Below are 16,085 nucleotides of genomic sequence, written 5' to 3'. Positions count from 1 at the left end.
GATCTAATGAATCCCTCATACCTATTCTTTAATAAGATCTAAAGTAGATGTTAAAAACTTTTGGGGGCGTTTCAACTATAAAAACTTAGTCCCCATGACCATTACAGACTTGAATCTCTTTCTGAGTCAAAGATATTTTCCCCTCCCCTGACTCTATGCATTTTTACTCCCCTCTTGCCTCCCTTCTCCAAGCATCAGTTCTTTTGGTGTTGAGGTCAAGGAGGATGGAGGAGAAGGAAAGGGCAAAATCTATTTTCTTGGCTAGACTCCACTGTAAGTCTCTTTGGCAGTTCATGCCTTTGGCATGGCAGGTATGCAAATACTGATTCTCTTATAGGTACATGTGGGAGTTCTGGGAAAAGCCCAGCAAAGCCAATAATAGGAACTGGTACTAGCATACCACTGGCTAGAAGGAAAGATTTTGGCTTCATACAGGATTCAATTCCAGTTTCTGGCCTCACTCAAGTGTAGCCACATCTTCTATCTTAAAACTCCACACTAACATTTATGACTTATTTCCAGGTTGAGTAATCCCCATGGGCTGGTATCTGCTTATTGCATACTGGCTGTTCTACCTTTTAGTTCTCTGTTCCCAGCACTACAGATTTCTTCTTCTTCTTTTTTTTTTTTTTTTTTGTACTTTTTGGTATTCCTTTATTTTTCTTTACTCTTTTTTTGTACTGCATATTAACATTTTTAGCTATATTTCCCCCAGCATTTGTTGGCTATATCCACTCCCCACCACACACACACACACACACACACACACACAAATGCACATACACACAAATGCACACACACACACACACAAATGCACATACACACAAATGCACACACACATATTTGAGAAGTGGAGTTGTATAACACAGGAAATCTGATCCAGTAGATCTGAGGAAGGACTCTGATATGTGAATTCTGAAAAATGCTCACCAGATGAGTTTATGTTGTGAATTGTATCGTCTCCTAAGTCACTCACTGAATACCTATCCCATAATGTGATTGGAATTGGAAAGGGCGTTTAGGGAGGTAATTAAGGCTAAAGGCTAAAGGTATTATGGGTAGGGCCCAAATCCCATAGGGCTAGAGTCACTATTAGGAAAGGATTAAAACACCAAAGATCTTTTTCTCCACGTATACACATAGAGGAAAGGCTATGTAAAAAACATAGCAAGAAGGTGGCTCTCTCCAAGCCAGAAAGAGAGGCCTCACCAGAAACCAATCCTTAGAGCACCTTGATCTTGGACTTTTAGCCTTTAGAACTGTGAGAAAATAAAATTTTGTTATTTAAGCCACCCAGTCTGTGTTATTTGTTATGGTAGCACTGGTAGGCTGATCCGGTGTGGTTTTCAGTGCCCATGACTATCCTACGGAGAAGCTCTGTGCCAGACTCCTTCACAACGGTAACTGCAATGGGAAACTCCAACTCTGAGTCACCAGCAAATATCATGAAAACCTATATTGGTCTAAATTTGCTTGGGCCCTGGAAAGCATTTTCTTTATCTTTTAGTTTCTTTAATCTGTTTCATCCAGTCTTTAGCCTTACTCAATTCTGGCTGATCATCATAAGCACCTGTTATATAAGGAATATTAAGATGCCATGTATATGCCTATGTCATCCTTACTCTAAGCTTCAAATTTTATCTTTCCTTCACACTTCTTTTGTGTGTCTTCTTCTACATCAGAGAAAGAGAGGTTCTTTTTATTTTCAAGGTGAATCCTCTTTATTTGCTTTAGATCCTGTCTACTCCCCAGCATTTTTCTCTGACTTCCCTTGCCCTCCTTCTTCTCTGCCATGAAAAATACATAGTCAAAAAATTGACTTTCAGTGACTTGTTTTTTGAGGACTGGTAAATTGGCTTCTTTCCAATATTTCTATTGGTAAGAAAGAAAAATTGACACGGAAAGAAGTTCCCTTGGGTCATCAGAAAAAAAGAGCAAGGCAATGGGTATAAATTTAGAATTCCTCTTTGGAGAGGTGATAGTTCACTTGTTCATTCATTCACGTCAATCTATTTTTGTTTTAAGCACTTATTAAGTGCCAGAACTGTCACCTTGATGCTAATGCCTTCTAAATAGACATCTTTGTTTTCCTACCTTAGTCAGCGGAGAGGACACTTGTCAGGATCAACAATTGGTTAATGTTAAACGAATGAGTGACATTATTCTTGTCTTCAAGGTGCTGAATCATGAAAGTAGGTGAACTTCATAGACGTTAACACACAGAAAAATGCTCAGGTATAGGAATTTAGTATTGGAACTAGCCAGGGAAAGAGAAAGAAGAACCAATGAAAGAACACGAAAGACACACGAAAGAACATTATAACAATGGAGGGAAAGAGATAGTAAGGTGCTTCAAAAATCACCTAAAGGAACTGTCCAAAATGTGTATTCACTGGCTCCACTCTGAACAAATTCAACCAAAGCTCCGTGAGTATGGCCCCAGGAATCTGCATTGGTAAGTGCACACAGGTGACTCAGCTGCACCTTCTAATGGCATAAAAAACAAGAGAGTCAAAGAAAAGGTGTGCAACAATAAAAATTATAGAAATATAAGCACTAAAAAATCCGAAAAATGTGAGATTCTCCAAATGTGGAAAAAAATTCAGCTGATTTTCCTTGTCTTGGCATAAAGAGATCGTGAAGTAAGCATTCACCAGAGATGGTGGAGCAGAAAGCTATGAGCCTGGATACTTGATGGCTGTGTTCAGCAGCTGAATCAATCATACCATCACCTATCTTTGGACTTGTCAAGTGAGAATAATAAACCCCTATTCGCTAAAATGAAGTAAGTAAAGTAAAAATACACGTTTTAATTTGTAGTACATTTATTTGGTAGTAAGGGATAAAGAATGGTGCTGATGAATAATAGTAACATTTATTGAGCATTGACTACATCTAAACATTGTTAAGAGCTTTCTATAAATATCTGACCAAACCCTCACAACAACTTTATGATACACCATAACTCAGCACTGTTTATGGAAAAATAAATGAGTTCCTTGTATGGAGGCAAAGAATATCAAAGGTAGTAAACATATGTTTCATGGCTAATGAAAAGATAGGAAAATGGATGTGGTGAACTTGTTAATACCCTGGTACTTTTCCAAGCATTTCTCCTGCCCGTCTTCTTTTGCATTAATTTAAATCCTATATATCTTCTGTGGCACCAGTCAAATCTAAATCCTCTTTTAGGAAAACTTCCTCAATAACATTTGAGTATGAGCTTTTCCTCTTTTGATTTTCTGGAATTTAAATTTAGGACCATACTCCATGACCTAGATTATATAATATTTGGGTTAGAAAAAAATGCCTTATACCTAGAAGAGTACAGGGTGTTAAATAATTCCTGTCAAAAGATGACAACTAACCGTTTTGCATTTTTCACCTATAAAAATTTTCCATTATGTGACTTGAAAATTCCTGTTTTAGACTTACGCAAAACCATACTTCATTGAATTCAGCAAATGTAATTAATGTGTTACTAATAGACAACAGTTCTCTGTGATTTTCAGTTAAGTAATGTTTCTCTTGACATCGCTCTCTGGTGATCCAGGTTAATGGAATTTGAGAATACATACAACTATTTTTTATGAAGCATTGAATATTTCTCCTTGCATGCTTCTCTCCACGTGTCAATTCTCTTTAGCACTCTGTAAAAATCAGAACTTGTATATTCGCATATCTAATTTGGGAAATGATATGGTTTTAAATATGTGCTGCTGTTGATATGTCTTATTTTGTCCTATTGCTAGATGCATGTGACAGAATCCTTGGGGGTAAAGATCTTAATGTTTCCCTTTATACTTAATTACATTGAAGATTTTAGAAAACTGTCTATGAGTTATACATGATTAGTTCATGTTGAATTGATCAACTTATTAGAAAATAATCAATAGTTTTGACTTGCCTCACCAAATGTCACGTACTTTAATAGTTTGCAGAGTATTGTTATTTTGAACACATGGCCTATCTTCAAATAATGTTAATACCCCAAATAGTAACTTGCCATAGGATTTAAATACCTTTATAAATTTTGCGTTGTAACTAAAAAAAGATAGTCATATATTCAAACTGCATTAAAAGAACTTTGTAAAATAGGTATTTCAACAAAAAAACCCACATTATTTTATTATTCTTAATATGCACTGATAGATCTCTAGGTCAGTTAAATCCATGGGATACATGAGGTCTTAAATGGGAGAATATGGTTTAATCTTACACAGTGGCATCTTTGAATTCAAGGAGTTCCATTTTTAGGAAGTTCTAATTAAGCAATGAAATATTTTCTTGACTTTTACATTGAGAATTGTCATTAAGGTGGTTTCAGTAATAAACCTGTTAGAGAAAAAAATGAATTTCCTTATGTAATGTGTACAGTTATTTCTATATTGCTTTCAGCCTGTATTTGCTATTTGAAGAATCAAAATATAAAAACCAAACTACACAGTACAATCATCTTGACTATGACAGTGAAAGTATATCAGTGTGTGTGACTCATATTTCATTAAAATGCATACAAATATGTTCTAGGATATATATGTATATAATCTCCATAAATGAAAACTCTATTGAAATCATGTCTTAAAATGAAGATGCTGAGTAATTTTTCATGACCACAATAATTTAAGAGTATACATTTTATTATTTGGAATTGTAACAAACACAAAGTGCACAGATTCTAATTTAATCTATTATCCATTTTTGCTAGTGTAGTGTAGCAATGATTCCTATATTACTTTAATGTTAAATTCTTGATTAAAGTAGAATACATAATTCAATTTTCTATTGCGACTTACTTGGAGGAAAAGTTGGACCAAAGCCAATGATTCTTAAATTTCTCTAAGTCGTTTTGAAAAGATAATCTGTTCTTCTGGAAAGCAGTCTTGAAATAGTGTCAGGAAGGGCTATTGTACCACACCAACCAATTCCTTAACAGTGATTAAAGAGAGGAAGAGAGGAAAAACTATCGTTTTGCCCAAGTGCTAATTTTTCACGTCAAGGGCACACAGCTCAAAAGGTAATGTCTAACCTGGTAAGATACATAAATTGATTAAAAAAAATATATTAGCAGGGTCAACTGGGCGTTTTTTGCTTTTTAAACTTTTTACGTATTTTGTTTCTAAGCCTTTAAAATATTTTAAAAGAAACGCTACCAGAGAGTGAACATACATAAGAAAGTCTTGCATCGCTTGTATGCTTTTAAGAAGACGTTACAAATATTCATTTTTCCAGTCCTGGAGTTAAGAGAAGGGAGGAGACTCCGCAGAACTTATCTTTTTGTTCTGATTAAGTGGTATTGAAAACAACACTGCTAAGGTCTCTGGACGAGCGGCGACGGTTAGTTCAAATAGAAGCAATTGGAGGAAGATGGAACACGGTGTCTTAGGTAAGACAAATCTTTACATACAAGTGTGCATGTGTTGGAGGAAGGAAAAACAGTTTTATTTTTAAAGTAGATGTCTCTACGAGTGGTTTCTTTTTTTATTAACTTGCAAAATCTCTTGAAATTTGGATCAAAGCAGGTTACTTCTTAGCCTCTAAATCCCGCAGGTTACCCGATGTTTGTTTGTGTGTTTTTTTTCCATTTTTTTTTTCACCCACACGAAAGAAGGGTGTTGGGTCGAGATGCTACAAAGTGAACTAAAAGAGCCAATGGCTGGGTATAGGTAGGAAAAGCAAACCCAAAACGAAAACATGGGGATTTTAAGCGCGGATCCCGAGACATGCCTGGGTTAACCCTTTGGGCGCTGCAGCGGGGATCCCCGGTGTCTGGGGCCCGACCGACTGGAACGGAGACGAGGCGCCCCGCCCCCGTCGCGGGAGTGGGCTCTCCTCAAGGAGCGAGCGAGCTGAGAGGCACTTTTGGCGTCCGGCGCGTGCGTCACGGCCCGGGACGGGCAGCGAGTCCGGTACGAAGTGGAGCAGAGACGCGGCGAGGAGCCGCTCAAATGTCCGCTGGCGAGGGGTCAGCCTTAAACTGTCCTCGCCAGGAGCGCTCGCCCTCGCCCACCCGCCGGCCCAGCTCCCGGCTTCTAGAGGGGCGCAGGCCTGAGGGTGGTTCGGGCGGGGCCCGGGGCCCCAGGTGAAGAGTGCCCGCGCCCGCCTGCAGCAGTCCTCGTCGTCCTGCCTCCACACTCGCGGCAGCCTACCGGCCCCGCGCCCAAACGGCAGCTGTGAGTGACTGACGGAGTCACCGCCCCTTGCGCTCCAGCCACCCCCTCCTCCCCCGCCGCCCCTCCCCCGCCTCGATACGTCATGGAAACACGGACGTCAGAGCTTCTCAGCCAATCGCAGGCAGCAGTAAGAGGAAAGGCGAGAGCGGGAGGGGGCGGGGGCAGCGGCCGACCGAGGTTCTCGGGGAAGGAAGAGAGGGAGGGGCGTGTGGAGGCGCTTGTCCCCCGCCCCTCACTCCGGACACCCTTTCCCGACCGCGCGGCAAGTTCTAATCGTCGGGCGCGCGCTCGCCTGTCGGGGACGCGCTCGCTGGGTCCTCCCCTTAAACGCCCTCTCCACGCCGCTCGGCTCCTAGTCCCTGTTCGAGCCGCGCTACTTCGGCGCGCGCGCGCTTGCCCGCCCCCAGGCTCCCCGCGGGCTGCGTCACGTGACCGCGCCCAGCCGAGGCGGCAGCAGCGGCGGCGCGAGCTTCGGCGGCGGCGGCGGCGGCGGCAGTGGCAGCGGGAGCAGCTGCGCCGCCAGCGTGGAGCGGGAGGCGTGTGGGTGTGGAAAGAAGGGAGCGCCAGACCGGAACGGGTGAGCGTTCACCTCCCCCTGCCTACCCCGGCAATCTTGCGGGCCACCCGGTGCAAACGGGGCCCCTGCCCGAAGCTTTGCGCATCCCCCTCGTGCTTGGCCGTCCGCTCTCCTGTCGCCACGACCCCGCCTGGAGCGGACTGGGCTGCGGTGCTCACGAAGGGGGCTGCACCCCGCCCGCCCCTACTGTTGCGGACGGCGGCGTGAGGCTGGCGGAGCTGCCCGTGCTGAGCGCGGCGCGCCCTGTGTGCGGCTCTGCGGAGCCGAGGAGGCGGGTCCTGCGGGGACGCGGGCGGCCACTCGGCGGCTGCCGGGCTCTGGGCGGGGGCCGGGCTGGGCGCCGCCTCCTCCTCCGCCGCCGCCTCCTCGCAGTGCAGCGTGAGTAGGGAGCCCCGGCTGGTGGACGCCGAGCCTCTGGGCTCCGCGGCCGCCTCATCCTCGAGGTGCAGCCGCACCTCCGCGTGGCGCCCCGAGCCCTGCGAGTCGGCTACGGACGAGCGGAGGACCGAGCCCCACTCTCCGTGCTTCCCGCTGCCCCTCACCGCTCTCACCCCCAACCCCCGACCCTCCTGCAGCCTCCCCTTCCTTCCCCCCTCGGAAAATGGTTCCTGTTGCCGGGCGAGGTGAGTGGCGGCTGCCGCCCGCCCGCGGCGGTGGCGGCGGGTCAGGTCACCTGCGGGGGAGGCCGGGCGGAACGTCGAGGTCGGGGCGTCGCGGCTGGGGTCTTGACAGCTGGGTGTTCAGTGGACTGCGGCGCAATCGGGACAAGTTGGCGGGGGCGTTCGGGGCGCCCCTCGCAGGTTGTCTCCTGCCGCGCTCGCCCCGGGAGATCATAAAGGTGAGCGGGTTCCTCGGCGTGCGCCTCAGCGCCGGGACCGGCCGGGAGTCCCCGCCCAGAGCTCGAGGGACGGGGCTCGGTGGGGCTTCGTGTCTACACCCGCAGCTCTTTGGCTTTTCTCAGCCGCCTCGGCCGCGCCATAGCCCATCTTGCTGCCGGCCGCCCCCGCCCCGGCGTGTGGTGACCTTGAGGGCAGCGGTGCCCTGCACTCTTTCCCCAAGCCCCAGGAGGGTCACCCTCTAATCCCCAGCTTCGGCCCCACTGGCGCTCCGCGAGCTGAGAGCGGGGTCCCCTACTCGTCCCCCGGCCGGGGCTGGTTGATTGATGCGTTGTCACACCGGACGGTGATTCCGCGGGGAGCTAAGGAGCAGCCTCGCTTTTCTCCCGGCGTCTTCTGGCCCCCCCAGGATGTTGACGGTTGCTTCCGATTCGGTTTTTTGGACTTAGTTTAAAAGGAAAAACAAACACCAACCCACAAGCCCTGCGTCCTCCACTCCCCCTTTGGAAAGGGTCAGTAAGAAAGAACCGCATTCCAGTTGCGGGGGTGGGGGTGTGCTCTCTTTATCCCATCCTGCAGGAGAATCTTTGGCTAAGCTAGTTAGCGACCCCTGGTTCTGCGCCGCGGTCACTAGCCAGGTTGGTGTCCGTGCGGATTTCATTCACCAGTTTTCTGCGGGACTCGCAGCGCTGGGAGAACTCGCATCCTGTGCGGTGCAACGGTGCTTGGTGCCGAGCTGGGGGTGGGAGGGCCGTGCTAAGGGAAGTCAAAGAGGGTCTGTAAATCTGGGGAGGGCTGGACCCTATACCACACGCAAATTTTTACCTTTCCCTGGGGTTAGAGCACAGCAGTCACCTTTGGCTGTTATGCATGCTACTTTTCTGGGTTTATTAATAATCTAATGGCTCCTGTTAGTATCGATTGCTGTTCACGATGAATTAGTTATATGGATTTTTTCCCCATATGTGTGTAAGTATATGCATATATCTGGATTGTCTTTCAACATGGAAGCCTTTGTTGTGTTTAACCTCCCCCACCTGAGGACAGTCTTATTTTAAAATAAAGCTCTTGCTCAACGTGGGTGTATTTTATAATAAGAAGTACTTTTAAGGACCTGCTTTGTATGAGGCTGTCCTCAAGCAGAGGGTGTGTAACCCTTTGGATGGTGGCCCACGTGAGTCAATAAAGGGCCTTCACCGCTTGCCCTGCCGCTAGCCTTCCTCCGACTCCCTGTCCTTGCGTGTGGCGGAGGCGGATTGGGGGTATTAGAGGGATTGGAGGAGAATCTGCTTTTTACTGGTGCGTTTCATTTGGGTCCCCCGCCCCCACCTTTTTCTTTTCCACCCTGGTGAGTTCAAATTTCAAGTAGATAGAAACGTTTTTCTTAAAGGGAATCTTTGAAAACCAGTACATGAAATGGGCTCACTTAGCTATGATTTCAGGGGGACGTTTTAGTTTCTACCTTGCTTTGGACGAGACAGTTAAATTGCTGTAATTAAGGGTGGATCTCTGTCCTGATTTTGGTTTGGGTGTAACTGCAAAGATCTTTGAAAAGTAACTGTTATTTCCTACCATATAGTCTGCAAAAGTGAGTCACAATGGGTGAGTTGAGGACAGAGCGCCACCTTTAATTTAAAATTTCGTGATTTTTTTTTTTTTATTAAAATGGTGAAAATTCAGAGTACGCCTTCTTGGTTTTTGTTGCGGCTATCATTATGACATCTCCATTTAGATGTTAAGGTGAAATTGTCTTTAATTTTTTGTGTGTTAATGGGGGTTCCTGCCATTCAATGGGAAATACTGCTTTTTAATTGACGCTTGTGACTTAATATAGGATTCTGAGATACGAGGTGAGAAACTAGTTTTGATTTGTGCCTGTGATAATAGGAGTAATGATAGTCTGGACCTACTTAGGAAAAGAAATAAGGAAATAGCTGCATTGTAAATAGATCTTTAAAATGAGCTATTGCCACCAAATAAAGGTACCTACCGTTATGATAGTGGTTTTGCAAGTGTTTCGGTTTTTTTTTTTTTTTAATACGGCGTATATTCTGTTAACAGATTTTACAGTAAAGATGCAAAAAATCTGTAAATTTATGAACCTTGAGTAAAGTTAGTAATTCTTCTTTGTTTTTCATCTTGGAACAGCTTGCCTTTTATGGTTTTACTGCAAGTTTTACAGTTACTTGTTTTTAAATGATATAAATGAGGACTTCCAGCAGGAGTTCTTACATTCAAAGTTATTAAAGACCATGTTGGGAAAAGTGGTTTCTATATATGGCTCCTTTCAAATGCATCTCATACAAAAATAAATGGAGTTTTTAATGCTCAGAAAATAAATGATGTAGTGACAGTTGAATTGGTGAGATTCCCTTCCCTGCCCACTTGCCCCCCCCCCCCCCCCCCCCCCGATCAAAAATTGAAGGTACACTGTCTCTTTAGGCACAGGATACTTTTTGATAATTATTACTACAGATGTAATATGAAGAAATAAAGATTTAGCTCATGTAATGAATGACTGAGTGTGTGGATATTACCAAATGGTTTTCATCATCAACCACAAGATATTATTGCCCTTCTATCTGTATTTAAGGTTTAATTTGAACACTTGCAGTTTCTTCATAGACTACTGTAAACCATAAGCTGTTCACCTACAGATGTTTCATTAAGTTAAAATTGAACACAAAATTTGAGATGAAGAGTGGCTTATGCTTTTTCAGTCTGTGGAACATGGCCTCATGTTAAGGACATTAGTTGAGCAATTAGGTTGATATATGTAATTATACATTGTTATGCATAATTTGATAGAATCTTCAATTTGGGGGTTAAATTTACCAAATTCCTTTGTCTGACAGACATGTTAACTTAATTTTGGATGAAACAGTCTCTTACCTTGTGAACTGAGTTGTATAGGTCAACAGGTTTTAAGATGAATGGCCAGTTACAATTGTCACTCTTTTATGTACTAACAACAACAACAAAAAGAGTATTTGCCCCTTTCTTTCTTACTTTTTTGCATTGACATGCAGCTGAAATTGGTTTGTTTTCATTTTTTAATTCCTGAATTTTGTAACAAATGAGCAAAAACGTAAAGGAGTAAAGATCAGGGAGCAAAAACCTAAGAATTAAATTTTTGCAGCTTGGGTAAGATTTTACTTGCCCAGTTGGAGGGGAATGTTATTATCTAGTCGGTGTCATGATATATAAAAGGGTAATGTGAGTAGCTTGTTTTGGAATATATAGAATCTGTGGTAACGTCAAAAGCAAATGATACAGAGTAGTTATGGGAAAAATATTTGGAAAGAGAACTTTTAAAAAGATTTCTTTTTTAGCTTTTACAAGTGTTTTACATAAACACGCATGTACGTTGTTGCTTTGTTAAAAAAAGTTTTATTATGGAAATTGCCAGTCATGAGAAAGTACAGAGAATGATATACTCAGTGACCAATACTGACAGTTATCAATTGGTGGCCCATCTAATTTCATTTCTATCTTTACACATGAAATAGATCTGTTATAAATGGGGACACAGGTAACTGAAGTGAATTTATGTGAATTTTACTGGTAATTTACAGAATACACAATTAATGTCCAATATCTAATTGAACCTGAAAGGTAATTTTTATGTTCTTCATTGTTTTACAGCAAGCTCCTAAAGATAGTATCTCTCAGATTTTGCTCTCAGTAATAATGCTTTTGGTCTGTAAAGTGCTTTACAGTATTTCAGAATATAACATGTACTACCTCATTTGAGTCCACAATAAATAATCCTGTGAGATGAGTAAAATCGGTAGTCCCTCCCCCCCACCCCAGTTAGGTAAACTGATTTGTCTAGGCCCCACAGTCACATAGCTAACAGCTAGATTAGCCAGAACTGGACTCTAGGTGGCTTCTTGGTTTTGCTCCATTGCTGTTTCCATTATACATGTTTTTATGTAAGTTTGTGAAAGTTATGTAAGTTTATGAAAAATCAGTTTCTGATCAGAATAAATTTAATAGTGTAATATAAATAGATTTGTTTGGGTTTAACTTTATACATATACTCTATTGCTTATATTTGGTATAATGTAAACAGTTCATACTCTGATTTACTTAATAGCTCAGTAAAATGTATTTGAACCTATTTGAAATAGTATCTTTTTAATATTGTGGATTGGATCATTCTTAAGTAAGGAATTTTGTTTTCAAAGACCTGTTGGTCTTTGAAATACTTAAGGGTGTCTTGTATCTTGTGTTAAAATGGCCTATGCTACAAGTTTCTTTTAATTTCTGCTGTAATTTTTTAATGCACTTGTTTTTCTGCCAAACATACATATTACCTGAGTCTTTTTGAAATATTAATTTGTAATGTCATTTAGTTTTACAAAGGTCCCAAACAAGGAGATTTTAGTTCCTCAAATACAAAAGCTTTTTATAAATCTCACAAGGCAAGTAAGTAGTGGTTCTCCAGCATTAGTGTGCATGAAGATTACCTGGGGGAGTTATTCAAAGTGCAGATTCCCTGGCGTTGCCCCTGCAGTTCTGATTCAGCACATTTGGGGTGGGGCCCCGTAGTCTGTATTTTGAGAAACATGTTAAATTTATAACTAGGTTAAAATTATATGATGCAGTAGGAATGCCTTTATAAATTAGAAGGGCATCATTGATTTGTTTGACTTGGAACATAGCAGAGTTAGTGCTTTCAAACAATTTTGACTCTTGTAGCCAAGTTTGATTTGTGGACTTGGTGGGTTTTGTAACAGTTGTAAACCTGGTAAATTGAAAATATTCTTGTTATCTTTGTTCACTGTCTTCTTTCAGAAGATCCATCTGTGATTATTTATTAAGTTACTTATTATTAAATGTAAACTCCTAGACAAAGAACATTCTTTTTGTTTTCATGCCCCAGTGTCTGCCATTTCCAAATGACTTGAACATGGGGACTTATTTTTGTGAAAATAATGCATATTATGTCAGGACAGTACTGTATATTTATGCTTAGTCTAGCTCTTATTTTTTGGTAGAAAGAAAAATTTTGTATGTTCCTTAAAAGGACGTACATTGGTGGATAAGTAGTGGTCCTTAGAATTTCAGTTAACAAGCAGCTGTTCCTTCAAAAGCAGCAGGTTAGTGCCTAATGATTTTTCAAGAATATGAATAAGACTAATTGATAATTTACTATTCTGTGCATTAAAGCAAGTTACTGCTCTTTTTACTTAAATGTTAAATAACAATTTGTACAGCAGTTTGTTTAGCCCTCTACTATAAGGTCCAGTCGATGTAAACTGATTTGACTTTTTAAACTATTTTATCTAATATTATATACCACATATGGATTACTTTCTATTTAAAACCAGTCTTAAAATACAGTTGTTTTTGCTTTGTTATAACAGGATGGTAAATAGCTTATATATCTGTATTTAAAATACATTTTATAATGAAATTAATTGAAAAGTAAATCCATTTCAAGACTGTGTTGAGCATTTTGTTGTTGTTCCAAAAAGTTAGACTTATTGGCTGTGCTTTAGGATATATTTAGGAATTATGGGTTATAATTTACAAATGACTGTAGAAATTGAAACTAATAAAGAGTTTTGGCAGAGAGATCCAGATAAACTATGGGTAAACTGTTAACCATATTCTTTTGAAGCTATTTCTTATTAAAATTTTCCTAGGATAGTGTTAACTATTTTAAACAGTATGCAGTGTTTTAGTTAACTCTTTGCTAAAAACATTATTTGGTATTTTAAGGTACAATAACTTACAACAATATGGTATCTCAAAATCTGGGATATCTGCTTTGTATTAATATTACTGTCACCTGGGCCTCTGGGGGAAAGAATAAGGATAGTTTTGAATGGACCGGTGCTTGCTTACATTGTGAAATCTGAGATTATACTGCCTAACTGTAAACTGGTATGACTACTGTAAAAACCTGGTAACTTTAGGAGAAAAAATTGTATTTTCTGAAAAATAGATCTTAAAAAGGATTTGCTTGTTTAAAAGATGCTTTTTAAATAACTTCGTTATTAACTGTGGATTTATTGTTCACTGTACTAATTCAGTGAGTTTGCTCCCAGAAGGATATTAAACAATTTTTTTACTCTCAAAATGCTCAGATCTGCTGCTTTAATCTACCCTTCATATTTGTGCCAGAACTTTTTTGTTGTTTTTAAAAAGCTTTCCTGCTGTCATTTCGTCACTAAAACTTTTAACGGTTCCTCATTTTTCTCTTTATCAACACGCACCTTGACTTTGAAGGCCTTTTGTAAAGTAGCTCAGTATTTTCCAAAGTGTCTGTTAGAATGCTGGTTCTAAGAAATATTAATAGGGGTTTTATAAGGGTAGAGGGGCAAAACCAACATCCAAGATTGCTGGTTTATGCAGTTTTCCCTTTGGTTCTTCTCCTGTCCTTTGCTGTGCTCACATGGACTGAATCTATGTAAATGTGTTTACTGAATCTCTGTAAATGTGTTTACTGTTTTGCTCCCGTTTCACAGAATCCCTTTTAGTGGATCATCCCACCTGTTACTTTTCTATATTACCTAAAAGGATCCCCACTTTCCTATACTACTTAATGGAATCACCACTTTGTACACCTCCAGTGGGTGCCATTCGCGTAGGTCACACTAGGAATCACGTTTCCTGCAGCTGAGAACAGTGCTGCAGTAACTTAGCGCTGTCCACTGCCCACTCTGTGACAGTCACAGTCTGGCAGTCTTCCATATACACCCTTCTCATTACCTTTGCTGTCATTATGTTTTTTCCTCTCACCTGATAGGAGCCTCGATCTTCTTGTCTAAGTGTTCCATCCTTCAGAACTCAGCATTAGTCTACCTTTCTCAATCATCACTCATTAATTTTCTTGTCTGAATTTCTCTGCATTTGTAGCCTGGGTCATACCCTTCCATTTTTTATGAATCCTTTTTGTCTTAGTCATTATTTCATTTGGAAATAATATAGAGGAGTTGAGATAAGAACATGGGTTCTTGAGGATATATAAAACGTTAGCAAATGTCCAATCAGTATTTTTTGGCATATTGATTAAGGACTTAGATATTGTATAGCTTGCATTAAGGGAAAGCAGATAAGGTTAAGGAATTTTTCTTGGTAAATTTCTAAAAAGCCTTTTTACCCCTGTAGTTTTTATTTATTTAAAAAAAATTTTTTTAATGTTTATTATTTTTGAGAGAGAGCTCTAGACAGACCAACAGAGCATGAGCGGGGGAGGGGCAGAGAGAGAGGGAGACACAAAATCCAAAGCAGGCTCCAAACTCTGAGCTGTCAGCACAGAGCCCCACACAGGGCTCGGACCCATGAACCATGAGTTCATGACCTGAGCTGAAGTCAGATGCTTAACCGACTGCACCACCCAGACGACCCTTCCCTTTGTAGTTTTAACTTAGATGGACTTGTAGGACAACCTGTTTTACTTCTGGAAAACAACCATATTCCACAGAATGTTGCTGGGACAATAGAATTTATCTTCTATATTGGAAGTCCTCCATTTCTTAATTTCAGTTTAGTAATTAGTCTTTTAGGTTTTATTCTGATTGTAATGAATCATTACATTAGCAAAAATTTATATTGTAAAATGACCAATTTCACCTTTCCATTATTTCTGTGACTTCTTTCATCACGATGGGTGTTCTTCAGATGTGTTTGTTGGATCTGTAGTCCATTAGCATATTTATTGCATGATGTAAAATGCAATAATTTGAAGCCCATATTATGGTTTAAAGTATAAACCGTGATACCCTTGTTGTTGCTCTTTATTGATAGAAATACTGTTGGAGCTAAGTTTTTAACATTTTTTTTTTAATGTTTATTTTTGAGAGAGAGAGAGAGCATGAGCAGGGGAGGGGCAGAGATAGATGGAGACACAGAATCTGAAACAGTCTCCAGGCTCGGAGCTGTCAGAGCCCAACACAAGGCTCAAACCCACAAACCATGAGATCATTACCTGAGCCAAAGTCGGACTCTTAATCCGCTGAGCCACCCAAGCACCCCTGTTGGAACCAAGTTTTTAAATGTATGTTTACTGCAGGTTCTAATTTTTTCAAGAGAGTTCTTTTCCATGAACTGAGAGGGAACTGTTAGCTCATGAGCTGGTGCAGGATCATTGTAGGCATCAGGAAGAAGTTATAGGTATAGGTCTGTGTTAAAGTTTAAAGCATAGTGTAATTATACTAACTGCCTTCCTTAGGTCAAGAAAGGAAAGCCTCTAATTGACTTTATCATTTCTGTTAAATGTTCATGTAATACATAAACTTATAATGTCAAACATTTAAGCAATTTAATATAGATTTATATAGAGTTATTATGTAAGCTGTTATATTACAAAAAAACACTTGAGAAAATTTTCTCTCCAGAGCTCATTCATTTTCCAGTGATTGTTCTTCCAGCCCTTTTAAATTGTATAGACCTAATTATTGGTAAGGTATTATTGAAGGAATTCTGAGACTTGCTCCTGCTTTAACATGGCAATAGTAATCCTACTAAAATTGCTGATCTAAAGAG

At 41.1% G+C, this 16,085-nt stretch overlaps 1 protein-coding gene across 4 annotated transcripts in view; it reads left to right on the top strand.

Moving 5' to 3' along the window:
* The first annotated feature begins 6,526 nt into the window (after nucleotides 1-6,526).
* The window catches only part of ATP2B1 (ATPase plasma membrane Ca2+ transporting 1), a 133,736-nt gene continuing 124,177 nt past the window's right edge, over nucleotides 6,527-16,085 (top strand). For 2 of the 4 annotated variants that reach the window (XM_047865817.1, XM_047865819.1), the window contains exon 1: nucleotides 7,120-7,373. The gene's annotated coding sequence lies outside the window, so the exon portion shown is untranslated. Of the gene's footprint in view, nucleotides 6,751-7,119; nucleotides 7,374-16,085 lie in introns of those variants that run through there. The other 2 variants (XM_047865818.1, XM_047865816.1) reach the window with 2 other exon arrangements.

This window comes from Prionailurus viverrinus, chromosome B4 (assembly GCF_022837055.1).
Source record: "Prionailurus viverrinus isolate Anna chromosome B4, UM_Priviv_1.0, whole genome shotgun sequence".
NCBI classification, from domain to species: Eukaryota; Metazoa; Chordata; class Mammalia; order Carnivora; family Felidae; genus Prionailurus; species Prionailurus viverrinus.
Note: the sequence above shows the minus strand (reverse complement) of the source record. Positions and strands in the feature narration are given on the sequence as shown.